General features: G+C 46.5%; 1 protein-coding gene across 1 annotated transcript in view; it reads left to right on the plus strand.

Moving 5' to 3' along the window:
• LOC126151236 (uncharacterized) overlaps window positions 1-16,756 on the plus strand; it is a 349,750-nt gene that overhangs the window by 115,061 nt on the left and 217,933 nt on the right. The window lies entirely within an intron of this gene.

The raw sequence follows: 16,756 nt of genomic DNA on the forward strand, positions 1-16,756 counted from the left end.
ATGAACTGCAATGTCACACACTTTTCAGGAGGGATAGTTTGCTCTAGAGGAGTATGATTTAAATACGCAAACCAGGAATCGAACAAGAACGAGTTATTTTGACCAGCTACAGACCAAAAACAGTGTTCATACCATAGTTGTAGTTCTCTTACGCCCATTTTCCCTCTCATGGTTGCTGGACCTAGATACTCCCTATTGTCCTTGCAAGGTCACGCACAGGAGAAGCAGTCGTAGGGGCAGAGCACCTTCAACTTCTCCCAGCACAAGAAATCACTTTCCAGCCAATTTACCATACGGATTAACAGTCGGCATAATTGTACACGAATGTGTTAAGGTGCAAATGGCTCTGAGCGCTATGGGACTTAACTTCTGAGGTCATTAGTCACCTAGAATTTAGAACTACTTAAACCTAACTAACCTAAGGACATCACAGAAATCCATGCCCGAGGCAGGATTAGAACCTGCGACCGTAGTGGTCAAGCGGTTCCAGACTGTAGCGGCTAGAATCGCACGGCCACCCGGGCCGGCCGAATGCGTTAAGGCATTAATGTTGGTTGATGTTGATACCACTCTCTTGATGCGTCTGAATTCCAGGATTCCTTTCATATCCATTTCCTCTTCAAATACCGGTTGGTTGGAGTTGAAAACAATATTCTTACTGAACGATGGGATAAACTTACTTATCTCATCTAAAATTTTTTGGACCGATTCCGCAGTTACCTGTGCGTCGTCAAGTTGACGATTTGTTTGCAATTTAGTTATCTTCCGTCTTACAATTCTGTAGCACTATTTGAAGTTTTCATCTATCCACAGCTTCCCTCGTTTCCCTTGCTGTGGACGATCTGCCATGTACGTGATTATGTTTAGTACCCGCTCCATGGACAACGATTGTCCTTTACTATGTTTCACTGGAGGCGTGTTTGGTGGCTCCCTGCCCGACAAGGATGATGAACTATATGGCTCGACACCTGTTTCAGTATCATTTTCAGTAATTAGCATCATTGTACTCCTCATATACATTGTCCGCACAGTCGAGCGTGTAGACCACACATGCCACTGACTAATCTTGCACTAACGCTAATATTTCATCTGCCACTTCTTTCTCATTGTGCGAAATTCCTTGGGTTTCTTTCTAACGAAATGTCAACTTCGGCAGCTGTTGTTATAGATGTAATGCAATATTTCCTCTGTTTATCGTTGTCGTTGCCCTGCTATGCATCAACACCACTCGCACTGTCGCACTGTTGAGAGTTACTCGTCGATTAAGCGGTTCAGCTATGCTTCGTAGCCTCCTGCTGTGCTCAAAAAAATGGTTCAAATGGCTCTGAGCACTATGGGACTCAACAGCTGTGGTCATAAGTCCCCTAGAACTTAGAACTACTTAAACCTAACTAACCTAAGGACATCACACACATCCATGCCCGAGGCAGGATTCGAACCTGCGACCGTAGCGGTCGCGCGGTTCCGGACTGAGCTCCTAGAACCGCTAGACCACCGCGGCCGGCCTGCTGTGCTCACCATTTGGTATCTCCAGTCCCGTCCCAGTTGCTATTAGCAGCCAATGTTGTGGCTATGTGGTAGACAATATGTGGGGCGTAAATATAATTGGTCTTTTGCGAACTTGCACTCAACGGGTTCCATGTCAGTGACAAGTAGACTTTCGGAGAAGCCCTAGATGGACTCTAACGCGGCACGTTACAAAATCAAAGTTGCAATTGTATGCACTCTTTGAGAACGTAGCGAATTTAGCGAAAACAGCTATATTTTGAATCATGTGTTTCAGCTGTATATACTCTTTGGTAACGTAACGAATTTGCCGAAAACAGCGATGTCGTTGGTAGGTTTTTTGATTTAACTGAAAGTGATTTAGAGAGAGTGCGTCGCCAATATTCAGATCTTTATACTGCATCCTGATTGCAGAAACAATTACCTACCGTGAAGCACTGAAAATTCTCACACTTTCACCGTTTAGCAAACCACGCCAGTCGTCAAACCACTCCTGCAAATACGCGCAAGAATTTCTATAGCTTGTATACTGATGTACTTTTGTCTGTTGGTTAGTCACACTTAGGGATTGCTTCTCTAGTCGGCCTCGGTGGCCGAGTGGTTCTAGGCGCTTCGGTCCGGAACCACGCTGCTGCTACGGTCGCAGGTTCGAATCCTGCCTCGGACATGGATGTGTGTGATGTCCTTGGGTAAATTAGGTTTAAGTAGTTCTATGTCTAGGGGACTGATGACCTCAGATGTTAAGTCCCATAGTGCTCAGAGCCATTTTGTTAAGTCCCATAGTGCTTAGAGCCATTTGAACCATTTGATTGCTTCTCTGGTTTTCAGTATAAGAGTCACTATCGAGACAGTGACTGGTCGCGGTTTATGGCCAGTCACGGAGTCCTTCAACGGTCAATATCAAAAACAACAATTGATACATAGACAATACCACACATTGCTGGAAATTCTCCTGTTCATTGGTTTTCTTATCATTCCGTTGACATAGCTAGTGTGCAGTGTCGCAACATTTCACATCTTTGGCCGTTAATACGAGTATACTGTAAAAACTAATGGCAACCAGTGTTATAGAAGTTAGTCTCCTGTGTGCCAGGATAAATCAATTAAAAGTAGCATAACAGTTCTGAATTGCACTGTGTCGGCCAACTTAGACCACTCATGCAGCGCTTTTCCCGGTGATTTATGGGAAATGCTTAATTCTAAACGTGCTTCGTTCGGCTTTCGAATGGAATAGATGTTTCCAGCTTTTTTGTAGAATTTCTAGTAATAATCAAACCTATTGTTTTACTCTTCTTGACGATATTAAATTGAAACAAAGTCTTTAATTATTTTTTTACGAAGCACTGACCAACAGAATTTTCCCTTACAAAGACAACTCAAACTTAACGTATTCATTTATTACCCACAATATACAAGCCCAACGCATCTGACTGCTATACATTGACAACATGACTTCCAATAATTAACACAAAAGAATGGCCCTGAATCGAAAGAAATCCTAACAACAATACAAACCCAAAAAATATGAAATTAAAGAAATATGAAGCTACCTCCAACTCTGTTAATTGCCTAAACTCATTTCAGTCACGAATCCCGATAGTGAAAACCTCATTCTTTTTATATAAGTCACCTACCTCACAGAAAATCTTCATAACACGAACTACAGCAATTACAGCAAACAGCAACTACAGCCAGCTAAATGAAAAGATTCTAACTACTATAGACTCAAAGCTAGTAGGTGGCATATGGTTAGCAAAAGAAAAATTTGGCTGAAGAACAAACAATATATTTAGAAAATTTTACCATCCAGTTCCAAAATTATATAGTTGTCAATAACTCCACTACCCAAACATTATTGACCATACATCCATTATCATACCTTTCCTTTCATCTTCCCTTATAAGAAATTTCATCTCACCTTACACTGCGTGTCCTACCAACACTGAGTCTCCACTAAGAAATAACGTGTTCATGCACTTCTTTATCAATTCGCTATGTGCTAGTCCGTCCAGCGACAGACTCTCTTGCCGAGGGCGCAGAGCGCTGTCAGCGATATTAACACTGCCTATAGCGCTGCCAACATATAAACAGGCTGCGTACAAAATGTCCGTAGCTTCTGGTATTACGTCATTCTTGCAGATAATGCGATCGGACGTTTCGGCTTGCTTGTTGAGGTCTTATTCCGGGAACCTTCGGCACATTGTGGTTTACTGAGAAGCTCTCATTAATTTAATCGTAGTATTTCTCGCGTTTATTCGTCTCCGCAGGGCAGAAGCTGAGGCTGTAAGACGAGACATTTCAGGAATCTCCCGTAGCGCTCCTTCTCCAGAATTCGATAGCATCACAGCCGAAAGGAAAGTGTCGTCGAGATATGGAAGATGGTTCAAATGGCTCTGAGCACTATGGGACTTAACTTCTGTGGTCATCAGTCCCCTAGAACTTAGAACTACTTCAACCTAACTAACCTAAGGACATCACCACATCCATGCCCGAGGCAGGATTCGAACCTGCGACCGTAGCAGTCCCGCGGTTCCGGACTGCGCGCCTAGAACCACTAGACCACCGCGGCCGGCGATATGGAAGAGAAATAACGTATTTATCTCAACTGCCTTTGAATGAAACACTACTGTTGTCTTGGAAACGGTCACCTGCAACAGAGAAATGTTTCAACTGTAATTGGAAGCCGTGTACTGCAAGTAAATATAGACGCTACTCGAACGTTTTGAGAAACACCGATTCGCTGCAAAGAAATTAAAAGCTACAGAACGATAATTCCAGACGCCTCATTTCAAAAAGTGTGTCTGCCAACTAAAGTTACGCCTTACCCAAGATCCAAGAATGAACATTGTGTCTCACTTTGAATGAAATCAAGTTACTGACCTCGGATAAAAAAACTGACGGTAACTGGCCAAGTCAAATTCCAATAAAATTCCAAGCTTTCGATATCGTCGTCAAGGACTAAGTCCCGATGTCGTGAAACTGGGGAGGCTCCCACTTTTATGTGAGGGAACTGCGGAACTACATCTGATTGACTGTATTACGTCATGGAAATGGCTTATACTGCGGCGGCGCCCTCAACTCCCATAGACCATGTCTGCGCTGTCTATCCAATGTCATTTGCAGTGCCGCCAATCGCGTCGAGCGTACATTACGAGACTACGTTCGTTCTTTATCAAGTGTACAGTTTTATGCCTTAATAACTGCGTATCTGGGTCTCTATTGAAGTTTGCGTCATGTAATGTAATTTTCAGTGTTTCTCCAATCAACAGCTTATTGACTCGCTCTCCACGATTTTACTTATTCGAGATATTATTAGGCTGATGCGTAAGTTGATAGCGTTTGCGGTTGCTATGGATTTGTTTATTCACTGTCATTTTATGTTTGTAATTAGCTGTTGCTATTTGAGTCTAGAGATTTTCGTGTTGTGTTTTCGAGATAGTGAGTGGACTTATAGACGATAGAAAATGGAATGCTAAGTGGAGAAATCGGAACAGTTCTGACTTTCTTCTGCTTGAGTTCAAATAGAGGCGCGACAACAGCAGAGGCAGCCTGAAACAATTGCGTCGTGTACGAGGATAATGCCTTTTGTACAGAACACTGCAAGAAAATCGTTTTCTCATTCTTAGGAGGGTGTTTTTGGCATTAATAACCCTCCATGTTCAGGAAGACCTTCGATCTTTGATGAAGATCGTTTAAGCGCATTTATCCACAATGGTGCGTGTCACTGTACTCGAGAACTGGCAAATATGATGAACTGTGTTCATTCCACCATCGCGCGACATTTGCATGAAATGGGGAATGTTGAGAAATCGCGTGTATGTGTACCGCATGCTCTGTGCCGAAATCACAAAAAGCAGCGGGTGGCCATATGTGAATCTCTGAATTGGCTCGTAACCAACACTGACTATTCATATCCTGTATCGTTGTTGGCGACGAGAAACGTATCTTTATGCTAACATAAGGAAAAGGAAGGGATGGTTGAGCGCAAACATAGCAGCAACTCCCTGTACAAAGCCCTGTGCGCATCCACAAAAAATAATGTTATCCATCTGGTGGGACACCGACGGTGTGGTGTAATACGAATAACTTCCCCGAGGTGTAATCAACACGGTTGACATTTACTGTGAACAAGTTAGACGTCATGCAGAAGAAGTCCAGGAACAAGACTACGAAGTGTGCATGAAGTGATGCTACTCCACGGTAACGTCTGCCCGCATACTGCAACACTACAAAAGACGCTATGCAGGAGTTGGACTGGGAAGTTATTCCGGATCCTCCTTATTCACATCATCTTGTGCCCTCAGATTTTCACCTTTTCTGCTGCTTGTCGAACAACCTTCAGAGGCCTTCCTCTCCGAATGAAAATGCGCTCCGAACATGGCTCGACGAGTTTTTCGCCTCAAAACCACGTATTTTCTACAGTCGCTGAATCTAAAAGCTACCCTAGCGTTGGCAGACTGTTTTAAACAGTGAAGGAGAACACATTATTGATGACTAAAGCCTCTGTTATAAGTGTCTGTTGCGTTTCTGGGTGAACAGTACGCACCTATGTATGAACCTAATATTTCGAGTTTCCCTCATATCGGGAGTCAACGAGTTCCAGAAACGAACCATCTCGTGTAGCTCGACTGCCCAACTGCTGCCGGGTGGCGCACCGGTTAGCAGAGTGGACGGGAAGACGACAATTCAAACCCGCGTCTGGCCACCCATTTTTAGGTTGTCCATGACTTCCCTAAATCGCTCAACTCCAGGATGGTTCCTTTGAAATGTCTGTAATGACCTCGATGTCACTGGGACGTTAAATCCTGATCTTCCTTCCTTTTTTCGATGGCTGTGACGAGCGGCAGTATTCTGTCTCCGCTGCTGCCAGCTAGACGGCGTTCACTACGTTTATATGCTACACATCTTCCGAAAGACTAAAACCGTTTTTCGCTGTCTTGTTTACATATTAAGATCGGAAACGGATTCTCTAGCACAGTTACACTATGTGATCAAAAGTTTCCGGACACGCATAATAACATACGTTTTTCATATTAGGTGCATTGTGCTGCCACCTACTGCCAGGTACTCCATATCAGCGACCTCAGTAGTCATTAGACATCGTGAGAGAGCAGAATGGGGCGCCCTGTGTAACTCACGGACTTCAAACGTGGTCAGGTGATCGGGTGTCACTTGTGTTGTACGTCTGTACGCGAGATTTCCACACTCCTAAACATGTCTAGGTCCACTGTTTTCGATGTGATAGTGAAGTGGAAACGTGAAGGGACACGTACAGCACAAAAGCATACAGGCCGACCTCGTCTGTAGACTGCCAGAGACCGCCGACAGTTGAAGAGGGTCGTAATGTGTAATAGGCAGACATATATCCAGACCATCATACAGGAATTCCAATCTGATTCAGAATCAATAGCAAGTACTATGACACTTAGGCGGGAGGTGAGAAAACTTGGATTTCATGGTCGAGTGGCTGCTCATAAGCAACACATCACGCCGGTAAACGCCAAACGACTCATCGCTTGGTGTAAGAAGCGTAAACATTGGACGGTTGAACGGTGGAAAAACGTTGTGTGGAATCACTGTACACAATGTGGCGATCCGATGGCAGGGTAAGGGTATGGCGAATGCCCGGTGAATGTCTTCTGTTAGCATGTGTAGCGCCAAAAGTAAAATTCGGAGGCCATGGTGTTATGGTGTGGTCGTCCCTTGTTGTTTTGCACGGCACTATCATAGCACGGGACTATATTGATGTTTTAAGCATCTTCTTGCTTCCCATAGATAAAGAGCAATTCAGGGATGGCGACTGCATCTTTCAAAACGATCGAGCACCTGTTCATAATTCACGGCCAATTAAATGATGATGCTCTCTCCGACTGATGCGCTTAACACGACATGGTAGTAGAGTGTGTGTGCAGTTTGATGAAAACTATGTTTAGTGATACAGGCAGAACAACGGCTTCACTAACAGTAGAGCACGAGCGCAGCAATATTACACACACTGGCACTGATAATACCGTGATGAACTGAGGCGAAAAGCGCCTGGAAAAATAAAAACAGCTTTATTCTGTTGCCTCTTTTCACTACAAGAAAGACCTCAGAGAGGACAGATGGCCCCTTGAGGCATTTAACCAGCAATGCGTGGTAGGTATAGGTCACTCCTAATCTAAAAATTTGTATTGTAGTAGCTATTAAAAACTACTGAGGGTTTAGAGCTTAACAAAATTAAAGATGATCGTAGTTTACAGCGTGTGTTTCAAGCAAACCTGATATACAGCCTCAATTATCGCCGCTGTTATGCAACTGATGCTAAATGTGAATAGACGTGATATTTCACATGTAGAAACACGCCTACCAACTTTCGTTTATATCGCAAAATTCTTTCGTGATGTTTCGATATTTTTCCGTCATTGTACGTGGGCTATTCAGAAAGTAGGGAACGTTTTGGCATTAAAAAAAAGTAAGTACAAGAAATGCATTTTATTGTATACATCTGAAAGAGCGACTGACCTACTACTTTTCCACATATTCACCAAACACACAGAGGAACTTGTCATAGCGGTGGACAAGCTTTGAGAGACCTTCGAAAATTCTGCCGCCTGAGACTTCAGCCAGCGAGTCACGCCCGCCTGGTTTTCCGCGTCTTCATCAAAGCGCCGCGTTGCAAGCCAGTTCTTCATCTTGGGTTCAAATGGTTCAAATGTCGCTCAGCACTATGGGACTTAACATCTGAGGACATCAGTCCCCTAGAACTTAGAACTATTTAAACCTAACTAACCTAAGGACAGCAAACACATCCGTGCCCAAGGCAGGATTCGAACCTGCGACCATAGCATTCGCGCGGTTCCGGACTGAAGTGCCTAGAACCGCTCGGCCACCACGGCCGACCTTCATTTTGGGAGACAAGTTGAAGTCGCTTGGTGCAAGATTGGGGCTGTAGGGCGGATGAGGGAAAATTTCCCAGTTGAATGAATTAAGCAGTTCTTTAGCGCGGTTTGTAATGTGAGGTCGAGCATTATCGTGCAAAAACAAAATTTTGGACGTCAGCTTTCTTCGGCGTTTGTTTTGAACTGCTCTTCTAAGGCTGTGCACAGTTTGACAGTACTGGGCAGAATTTATGGTTGCTCCACGTTCGAGAAAATCAATAAGAAGCACACCTTGCCTACCCCAAAACTCTGTCGCCATCAACTTCCTTGCTGACAAGGTTTGCAAATATTTTCGTGGTTTTTGGGGCGACCGTGTGTGCCCCCGACCCATAGACTGTAATTATGTCTTGCAAATGACGTGTTTCACCAAGTCTCGTCACTGGTTACGATTCGATCCAGTAATGAATTACCATGTTTGTGGTAGGCCTCCAGAAATGTCAACATTGCCCCCATTTGCTGTTTTTTATGGTGCTCTGTAAGCATTTTGTACCCATCGTGCACAAAATTTGTGGTAGCCCAGCTTTTGAGTGAAAACTTCAAACAACAAAGTCCGTGAAACTTGTGGAAAAGAAAGCGAAAGCTCCGTTATTGTGAAGCGACGGTTTTCACGAATCGTTTCATCAACTTTAGCGACAAGATCGCCAGTCACAACGCTCGGGCGTCCACTCTTCTCTTCATCATGAACGCCGGTTAGGCCATTTTTAAACTGAATGCGCTATTTCCGGACGGAAAATTCACTCATTACGTTGTTTCCGTACACTTCGCACAGTTCACGATAAATTTCTGTAGGTTTAAGGTTTTTTGCGAGCAAAAACCATATCACAGACCGCACCTCACAACTGGCGGGATTTTAGATTGCAACGCACATTTCAAATTCGAACATCTAAGAAACCAATCGCGCAGAGAAGTTCCCGCAGTCACGGATGGACGCCGACTGAGCTGCTGAGCACGTACATACCAAAATATACCCGACCGGCCCGCACCTATCGGCGTTAGACGGAAACGTTTCCTACTTTCTGAATAGCCCCCGTATGTATTCAAAAGCCACTGTTATAGCTTCGACTGCGTGACAATTATCAAATGTAATTCTTCGGAAGTGTGCTTCACCACATGACAGATCATGATAATTGCAAAAGTGGTTTTTAAATAAATAATTTTACCATCAAAGGCGACCATGACATGGTTTAACAAGAATTACTTGACTGTGAATCCCAGATATGAGGGATCAGAATTATTTAAATCTTAAAGGTGGCATTCGGCTGCTACGGTATGGCTGTCAGCCTCCAGCGCTAAGAGAAGAGAATTGGCGTTTGCAAATACACTCCTGGAAATTGAAATAAGAACACCGTGAATTCATTGTCCCAGGAAGGGGAAACTTTATTCACACATTCCTGGGGTCAGATACATCACATGATCACACTGACAGAACCACAGGCACATAGACACAGGCAACAGAGCATGCACAATGTCGGCACTAGTACAGTGTATATCCACCTTTCGCAGCAATGCAGGCTGCTATTCTCCCATGGAGACGATCGTAGAGATGCTGGATGTAGTCCTGTGGAACGGCTTGCCATGCCATTTCCACCTGGCGCCTCAGTTGGACCAGCGTTCGTGCTGGACGTGCAGACCGCGTGAGACGACGCTTCATCCAGTCCCAAACATGCTCAATGGGGGACAGATCCGGAGATCTTGCTGGCCAGGGTAGTTGACTTACACCTTCTAGAGCACGTTGAGTGGCACGGGATACATGCGGACGTGCATTGACCTGTTGGAACAGCAAGTTCCCTTGCCGGTCTAGGAATGGTAGAACGATGGGTTCGATGACGGTTTGGATGTACCGTGCACTATTCAGTGTCCCCTCGACGATCACCAGTGGTGTACGGCCAGTGTAGGAGATCGCTCCCCACACCATGATGCCGGGTGTTGGCCCTGTGTGCCTCGGTCGTATGCAGTCCTGATTGTGGCGCTCACCTGCACGGCGCCAAACACGCATACGACCATCATTGGCACCAAGGCAGAAGCGACTCTCATCGCTGAAGACGACACGTCTCCATTCGTCCCTCCATTCACGCCTGTCGCGACACCACTGGAGGCGGGCTGCACGATGTTGGGGCGTGAGCGGAAGACGGCCTAACGGTGTACGGGACCGTAGCCCAGCTTCATGGAGACGGTTGCGAATGGTCCTCGCCGATACCCCAGGAGCAACAGTGTCCCTAATTTGCTGGGAAGTGGCGGTGCGGTCCCCTACGGCACTGCGTAGGATCCTACGGTCTTGGCGTGCATCCGTGCGTCGCTGCGGTCCGGTCCCAGGTCGACGGGCACGTGCACCTTCCGCCGACCACTGGCGACAACATCGATGTACTGTGGAGACCTCACGCCCCACGTGTTGAGCAATTCGGCGGTACGTCCACCCGGCCTCCCGCATGCCCACTATACGCCCTCACTCAAAGTCCGTCAACTGCACATACGGTTCACGTCCACGCTGTCGCGGCATGCTACCAGTGTTAAAGACTGCGATGGAGCTCCGTATGCCACGGCAAACTGGCTGACACTGACGGCGGCGGTGCACAAATGCTGCGCAGCTAGCGCCATTCGACGGCCAACACCGCGGTTCCTGGTGTGTCCGCTGTGCCGTGCGTGTGATCATTGTTTGTACAGCCCTCTCGCAGTGTCCGGAGCAAGTATGGTGGGTCTGACACACCGGTGTCAATGTGTTCTTTTTTCCATTTTCAGGAGTGTAGATCTCGCCGCGACGAAAAACGTCTTTGCTGTAATGACTTCCATCCCAACTCGCGTATCATATCTGCCACACTCTCTCCCCTATTACGTGATAATACAAAAACAGAGCGCCACGGCTAACAGCCATCGGCTACTAGTGAACGCTTCCACCCTAAATAGTAGGCCCACGTCAGTGCACTAACGACTTCCAAAACATCACAGAACCATCCCCAGCGTAAACTATACCTTCCCCACACTGCTTGTTAAGCGCCACAGCGTGCCGTCCGTACACTCGGTCCTTTGCATCAATTGAGAAAGGGCAAAATAGCTGCTAGTAGGACTAAACAGCGTGAATCACCTAAAACTTGTGCCGCAAATATTGCAGAAATGGAAAGTGCTACTGATGTGCGGTTTTCACGGCGTGGACTGGTAGTCAGTGCCTTGTATTGTTAGCCAATCAGCACAGTGTAATAACAGTTAGTTTATTTTTGTGCAAATATACATTTTTAAATGGAATAATGCCTATTGACATTAACAAACTAAAAGTAGGGTAAATTAGGACATCATTGGTGTTTGTCGAAGTACTCCAGTGAGAGTCTTTACGAGATATTTTAAAAGTTCACTTCACCAGCGCATACAATAATTACACATGCTAACATGCGGATCAACTGCAACAACAGTAAGAGTAGTAGGGAGTTGCGCTTATGAGGACACTTTTTGTAGCAAATTGATATGCAAATTAATTAAATTGATCAATTAATCACCCCACCCCACTCATCTCCACCCACCTTCAACCCCCAACCACGCTCACCCCCACCGCCAGATGACGTCACGTGTTTTCCCCAGCCTTTGTGTGGGCCCCAGCCCCTGCTTCCTCCCCCTCCCCACCCTAGCCCTCCCCCAACCTATCCTATTGGCGGGAATTTCGAATTTTGCAAGGAATTTCGAATTTTGGCGGGAGTTTCTTTGTCCCAGGGCTGTGCTGACATCCCACCCCATCTTCCAACCAGGAATTGGTAGGAAATTAAAATTGGCGATGCCCTTTCTGGGATTCGAACCCTGGTCTTCCAGGGCGGAAAGCCCAAGTGCACCCCCCCTAACACAATCAAACCGCCAGAGGCGCTTGGCATTGACAGGAAATTAAAAATGGCGGTGCCCTTTCTGGGACTCGAACCCTGATCCTACTGGATAGAAAGCTTAAGTGCACGCCCCCCCCCCCCCCTCCCCAAAACATGGAAACTGTCCAGATGTGGGAGAGGAAGGTCAGGTTAGTGACTTTATTTGCTTTGGTTGGGAGAATGAAGCAGAGATAGGTCCTAATTACGTAATTAATCATAAAGATTGGGGCTAATTACACAACAATATGCATAGTGCTACACAAGGATGGCATAAAAGTAAATTACAGCTCAAAAACTGACGATACCATACAACTGGTGTTATCCTGCTGGGAAAAAATTTCGCAGTACTATTCGAAACTAGCGACAGACACACACAAACTCTATCCTACACCTACCAGCTGGTCAGAAAAAGGCAGGAATGGAAGGTACGATATTTATTGTTTTTGACAGGAGCTATGTTCATCTGACGAGATGCTGGTGTTGGACAGAGAGGAGTTTAAAAAGTGCATTACCTGTAAGTATACAGTATCCATCGTTGTTTGACGTCAGGGTTAGCTACAGAGACCTGCTCAAAAACCACCTACAGCCCAGGTAATCAAGCCAATACACGAAACCGCAAATGGTTGAGAAAACGTGCATCACAATTCTAATTACACTTCGAACTTGTTGTGAAAAAACCAGAACTTGTAATGAACAGGTCATAATACAGCACGTGCACTGGGGAAAATAGTTGTCCTAAAAGGCTGCAGAGGGGGCGGTAGTTAAACGTGCGTTCTCCTCCATAGGCGTCCACAAACTGCCGAAAATCGAGGCCCTCTTCCTCCCTCCCTCCACCCCCTCCCTCCATCCACCTACAGTGGGGGCGGGGGGGAGGGGGGGCAGGCTTCTTGATATGGCCAACTGCTCTGCCAAGCTTCTCGTACTTTTTCTGCGCTCTCACTGCCTGCCCTTTGCTGTCAGCCCTTTGCGGCCGCTGCCCGCACTCGGCTTTCCACCATTTGGCTGTCGCCTTAAGGCGACGGTCATATACCAACACAGGACACAGTAGTGTGTATAGTAAAGTAAACAATGAGAGATAAATGGACAGCCACCTGAAGTTCAACTCGTTCATCTAAAATATATCGACAGATCACCCACTCCCTGGACAGAGAACGGCTGTGTGTGGCAACGACCACAGCAGACATGCCCCTCCTCCCCCACGCCCGCAGCAGCCCGCCTTTCGTCGATGGAGAACAATTGTATCTGACGTCAACTCATCTATTAACATATATTAAAAAAAGCAAACCACAACTGCGACGATGATAAATGTCCTCTTTCCACGAAAGTAGGCGCAGTCCATTTACTTCTAGTTTTATGATCAAAATCGGTATATCTTTTACAATCAACTGCAGTATACAATTTGCATCTCATTATTTTGTGACGTCCAACGAAGGGCGCCGCAACCGATCACAAATGATCAGCAGAAACATGTCCACCATGTGTAAAATCAAGAAAAAAATTCGACTATCTTGCTGAAAAAATTACTGATCACCATAGAATGTCCTCACTATTTCAGAACCATCATCAAATAAAGAAAAAGCGATAATTTAAACAGAAGAAAAAAAGTAATAATCTATATTAAGCAATTTCTTCCAGCTTGTTGAACAAATTACACAACATGAGACCATCTCTTGCGTTCAGTGTCTGTAAATAAATTGTCATGCACATGAAATAACATTAGAGAATACAGTCTTTCATGTCATTGGGCCACATGTCGGAAAAAAGACACATTCCTTTTACGTTGACAACAAGAAGCTGTATTTCAAGGGAACGTAGCTGTTTTGTACACTATGACAGGTCCCCTTTTACCAATGTGATGCTATATCATATTAGCGTTTACGAAACAAATAGTGCGAAGCTGTCTCGCCCTGTGTAGGTGGGAGATCAAAATTTCGTTAAAAGATATCGCCGCAACGAAAAAAAAAAAAGAAACGCTTGTCAAGAATCATTCCGTAGCACCATAGACATCCCTTCCAACCGCCAGGAGGCACGTCATCGACACCAATGTGATAGTATAATTAATGAAATTGGTCACGAGAGTCAATTCATGGTGAGCAATTTTTTTTTTCAGCAGTCGGATTACACTCGCTAAGTAGGACAACTGGGAATCCAAGGAGGAATCACAATGTGCTTTTCAAGAAACACTATTGAGAAATGACATCTGAAGCTGATCGCAGAGGGATTCTACAGCCCACAACAAACATTTAGCGTGTGGACCACGCTAATAAAACACCAGCATAACGCCTGTGTTACTATCACCATGAATAAGAAGCAGTCTTGAGTCTACAAGCACACACAGGTCGCTGATAGTGTTACGCTTTCAGGCAGAAATACTGTCTGAAATGCTGTCTGAAATGCTGTCTGCAATTTGGAATCAAGTCTATCCATTCAACTACATACACTCCTGGAAATGGGAAAAAGAACACATTGACACCGGTGTGTCAGACCCACCATACTTGCTCCGGACACTGCGAGAGGGCTGTACAAGCAATGATCACACGCACGGCACAGCGGACACACCAGGAACCGCGGTGTTGGCCGTCGAATGGCGCTAGCTGCGCAGCATTTGTGCACCGCCGCCGTCAGTGTCAGCCAGTTTGCCGTGGCATACGGAGCTCCATCGCAGTCTTTAACACTGGTAGCATGCCGCGACAGCGTGGACGTGAACCGTATGTGCAGTTGACGGACTTTGAGTGAGGGCGTATAGTGGGCATGCGGGAGGCCGGGTGGACGTACCGCCGGATTGCTCAACACGTGGGGCGTGAGGTCTCCACAGTACATCGATGTTGTCGCCAGTGGTCGGCGGAAGGTGCACGTGCCCGTCGACCTGGGACCGGACCGCAGCGACGCACGGATGCACGCCAAGACCGTAGGATCCTACGCAGTGCCGTAGGGGACCGCACCGCCACTTCCCAGCAAATTAGGGACACTGTTGCTCCTGGGGTATCGGCGAGGACCGTTCGCAACCGTCTCCATGAAGCTGGGCTACGGTCCCGTACACCGTTAGGCCGTCTTCCGCTCACGCCCCAACATAGTGCAGCCCGCCTCCAGTGGTGTCGCGACAGGCGTGAATGGAGGGACGAATGGAGACGTGTCGTCTTCAGCGATGAGAGTCGCTTCTGCCTTGGTGCCAATGATGGTCGTATGCGTGTTTGGCGCCGTGCAGGTGAGCGCCACAATCAGGACTGCATACGACCGAGGCACACAGGGCCAACACCCGGCATCATGGTGTGGGGAGCGATCTCCTACACTGGCCGTACACCACTGGTGATCGTCGAGGGGACACTGAATAGTGCACGGTACATCCAAACCGTCATCGAACCCATCGTTCTACCATTCCTAGACCGGCAAGGGAACTTGCTGTTCCAACGGGTCAATGCACGTCCGCATGTATCCCGTGCCACTCAACGTGCTCTAGAAGGTGTAAGTCAACTACCCTGGCCAGCAAGATCTCCGGATCTGTCCCCCATTGAGCATGTTTGGGACTGGATGAAGCGTCGTCTCACGCGGTCTGCACGTCCAGCACGAACGCTGGTCCAACTGAGGCGCCAGGTGGAAATGGCATGGCAAGCCGTTCCACAGGACTACATCCAGCATCTCTACGATCGTCTCCATGGGAGAATAGCAGCCTGCATTGCTGCGAAAGGTGGATATACACTGTACTAGTGCCGACATTGTGCATGCTCTGTTGCCTGTGTCTATGTGCCTGTGGTTCTGTCAGTGTGATCATGTGATGTATCTGACCCCAGGAATGTGTGAATAAAGTTTCCCCTTCCTGGGACAATGAATTCACGGTGTTCTTATTTCAATTTCCAGGAGTGTATTTGCGTTGGATCCTGTAGAGACGTCTTTTAGCGATTACAGCCACTGGTGTATCACATTCGTGTCACTCTCGTATCTTGAAACGAGTCACCTTTTTCCGAACCTATCTGCTAAGGATCCCATACAGCAAGAAATCCAGCGCGGTTTTTAGACAGTCCCTCTGCATCTTATAACTTCTCCTAAGTCTCTGCCCTGACCTCCCTGCAGCTTAGTCCATGTGATCGTCCCAATTTAAGTCTGACCTTTACGGACGTCAGTGAGCGCTACATCGAAGACCTTCTGCATCCTGTGGGGAAACAGGACGAGCTCAGTTAACGCGACAGGAGCGCGTTTTGACCACTCAGTGGAAATGGGAACATGGTGTCAACGCTCCTCCAACTGCGTACAGTGTGTAAGGCGAGCGCCAAACGAAGCTTTCCCCTGCAACCCAAGGTAGTAGAAGAGCTAGTATGAGCAGTTACGGTGGTGTTTCTTGTTGGGAAAGTTAAGAAGACTACACATCATACATGGCATGGAGGAAGGACGAAGATTTTGCTACAGCGTTGCGACACATCTCCAAACTACATACAGTTACTGCAATCCAAAGGAGATCTGTGTCTCTCAGGGGGAATTCATGTCTATTACCCAAAC

Source organism: Schistocerca cancellata, chromosome 2, assembly GCF_023864275.1.
Source record: "Schistocerca cancellata isolate TAMUIC-IGC-003103 chromosome 2, iqSchCanc2.1, whole genome shotgun sequence".
NCBI lineage: Eukaryota > Metazoa > Arthropoda > Insecta > Orthoptera > Acrididae > Schistocerca > Schistocerca cancellata.